Source organism: Octodon degus, unplaced genomic scaffold (assembly GCF_000260255.1).
Source record: "Octodon degus isolate 3935 unplaced genomic scaffold, OctDeg1.0 scaffold00020, whole genome shotgun sequence".
NCBI classification, from domain to species: Eukaryota; Metazoa; Chordata; class Mammalia; order Rodentia; family Octodontidae; genus Octodon; species Octodon degus.
Genome location: NW_004524596.1, coordinates 10,135,273 through 10,138,968, shown reverse-complemented (window position 1 = coordinate 10,138,968; position 3,696 = coordinate 10,135,273).

Genomic DNA, 3,696 nt, shown 5'->3' with positions numbered 1-3,696 from the left:
CTTCATCCATGATATGTTTATCACATATTAAAGTTGTGAATGGTGACATTCTTAACATTTGAGACCCCACAGAACTTTCAGCTTGAAAGAGACAGAGAGTCCAAGCACAAGTTCACTACAAATAAATTACTGTAAATGAATTATTGGAGCTGGCCAGACCCTTAGGAATACCACGAGTGACCCTGTGCCTAGTAGCAGATGATGTTTGGCTGAGTTCATAACAAAGTTACAGTTTGAAGAGTAAACAGGAAACATCAAGATACACAATGAATGTCAGTGCCCTGAAGAGAAAGGAATATGCTAAATCAATGAAATGCAAGTTATTTATATTAACAGGAATTCCATATAGATTGTGTATATTTTTCATCTTGCAACCATCACTCAGTCAGGTCCCCAGAGGACAGGGAGTTTTCTAATTATAACATTGGGCCCAAACATTTTCTTTGTATTCATTTAAATATTCTCATCATTTTCATGTGAAGCAGGTTACTGAAAAGTTTTTTGGTTTACTCGGTGTGCCTTTGCACTTGGTCTATTTCCGCATTAGTCACCTGAAGGTGTCTGAAGACTTTTTGTCTTTTTCATGAGTCATCCTTTCCCTCCTGTACACAGACAGGTACTTCTGCTCTCTCATGGAGGAGGAGCTGAGGAAGAGCTAGCTTCCAGTATCTAAATGGTAAATGAAGAGAAAATGAAATGAAACACACCATGGCTCCTTCACTTAGAAACTATTATATATCCCACTGGATTTAATTTTCAGCTAGCTATTTCCTTTTTATCAGTTATCTTGGCATAACTCTTTAGTGATTAAGCAACTCTGCTTCAAAAAGATTTTACATTTTCACCAAAATCTCATATACCACTTTTGGTTTTTTTTAAAAAAGAAATTCATTTAAACATCCATTTGTCTTTTAAATGCTACAATTTATTTAAATCTATCATAGGGTTATAGGAGATTCTTGATATCATGATAAAAATATTTTCAACATGTTTCTCCATTTTCCCTTAATATATCTAGAAATACATTAAAAATCAGAAGAAACTCCATTGAAGCTTCAAACTATCAAGCTCTACTACTTTTGAAGGGTTTCCATGGATTTGAGGCAATTCAGAAATAAAGTTAATTCAGTAATCAAATCAACTGCCTCTCTGACATGTGTTGCTTTTTCCATCTGTATTAAAGTGCGTAGATATATCTTGTGTTCAGGACAGACGTTGATCTGCTAGGGACAGACATCTTAGCATAAAGCAATTGAATAAAAATATTTTAACCATATTGGTTTTACTCTTGTTGCATTTGTCAATTTCCCCGGGTTTGGTAAATATCTTGTGAACGACATTCTGAATGACAGGCAAATTGTACCAGAGTGTGCTGGGCTGTAAGTACAGAAGCAAATAGAGGGAAGGAACAAACCCAAAGATAGAGTTCCTATGGAAAGTTGATGATGTTCATTGTGTTTAGAGTTGAAAGACTGTTCCATTAGTGTACGCTGGGAAGTCCTTTGAAATGGAAGGATGTAAAGTTAGCAAATTGTGCAACAACGTCTCCTTTATTACTATGAAGGCACACATCTTCTCACACACAGAGTGTCACACTGAATCTGGCTGCTGATCCTTTAAAAAATTAACCATGGAGATTACAAATTAAAATCTAAACTCTGGTGTTGAGTTTGCAGAGTTATGAATGACCGATTTAAGCATTAATTGGAGAAGGAAAAGTACAGCATAATGGTGAAGAGTGAGATGGAAATGGCAATAGAATATGTAAAGTATATAGGATAATTGAATTAACTGAATAAAGTATTTGATGAAGTCTATTAAAAGCCAAATAAATAGATGGCGGTATTTGTTATTGGGCTGCCGATGAACATAAATGGTAATAATTATATTGTAACATTTGAGCATAGGTTTTTTATTTCTTGAACACAAATTATTTTGGAAGAACAAATTCAAGAACACCATGTGTTGAAAGAAAAAAAAATCAGCCTTTTTTTTTTTTTAAAAATGTGTTTGGTACAGGATCTTACTACACAGATTGGACTCATAGTGATCCTCTTCTTTTCAGCCTGCCCAGCGCTGGGTTGACAGGCCTGCGCCACAATGTGGTACCACAGGTCGATCCTTGTTTCTACGCTTGCCTAAGCAGGTGCTTAGTCTGCTGAGCTATCTCGCTGGCCCTGAAATGGGCCTTTTAATGTAGCTTTTGTACCAATTTAGTTTGTAATATAAAATAGCTATACTAACCATATTCTTACTTACTTATGCACAGATAAACCCTCCAAGAGCCTCCTATAGTCTTCCACATTTATAACATTTTAGCATTTATTTTTATTTTATTTTTGGTTTTGTTTCTGATACCAGGGATGTAACTGAGGACCATGCACTTTCCAAGCAAGTGTTTATGCCACTGAGCTCTATCTCCACACTCTACAATATTCTAATTACTCAATCTTTTGGAAATGGTCATAAGGAGATTCCAGTTACAGTGCATCTACTGTTTGCCTTTTCCTTGGCATGATTTTCTTTGTCATACAGGGAAAGACCCAATCCAGCTCCTCTTAATTGATTTGTTTTGAAGTTTACTCTCTATGAACACTGAATTTACTGTTTAATATGGAGGATTAATAAACTTCTAATACTTAGTCTTTTTCATGTTACAGCTCCTTATATTCCCATTGATATTACCCACACAATAATGTATCTTTATTGTTTGTTTGTTTTTGACTTTTTGAGTCAGGGTCTCACAATGCAGAACAGGGTAGCCTGAAACTCAAAATATAGCCCAAACTGGCTGGTTCTAGTTCTTGGCAGGCTAAGACAGTGACACATATCTCTGGATAAGATAAATAGCCATGCCATTGGGAGATTGTACTTCCAAATCATATACAAAAGCCCAGAGTCTATATTTATTACTATTTAATACTGGGAGAACTTTTAAAGGAGATAGAGCCTATAATCTCTTCTGGAGATGAGAGGATGCTATGACCCTGTCTCTTGGGAAGCAGAGTAAATGTGCTGACATCACTTAGGGGGTATGGTGATAACCTGGCATAATGAGCCACATGTGAACCAAGGTAGGTGCTTACTTCAATCATGACCTTTGAGAATTTCTCAGAGGGTAGTGTGGGAGGTGTTTTTAGGAATGGAACTGGAACAAGATGTTCTTCTTCCCACGAGTAAACTATGAAATGAGACTTCTAAATGTTTTTTAATTACAGTTCTGAGCTCAGCTTGAAGGTGCCAGTCGAGCTGAAAAGCAGCGTTGTTTATTTTCTTTGCCGGGTGAGAGTTTGATGGAGATGAATTCATTGCTTGCTCATGAGCCAATTTAATCATTCTGAGCGGGAAAACAAAAAAAAATTTCTGATTAATATTCTTAAATGGAATATTTTGAGTGAATTTGAATTGATCTCAAAAGTAGTTTATCTCTAACAAAATTCTGTTACTGACAAAGTTATTTGTAGGTTTATTTAACATGTTTAACAATAAGGAATTTGTGCTGAACAGACCCGGAGCGCAGGCCCGGCGGGTGAGTGAGACGACCCAGGCCGCGGGATCCTGAACAGACCCAGAGCACAGGCCGGCGAGTGAGTGAGATGACCCAGGGCTGGGTGGGATCCTGAATAGACCCAGAGCACAGGCCCAGCACAGAACCCTTCAGCAGAACTCCCTACAAAGAGGCTAGAGGCAAGACCC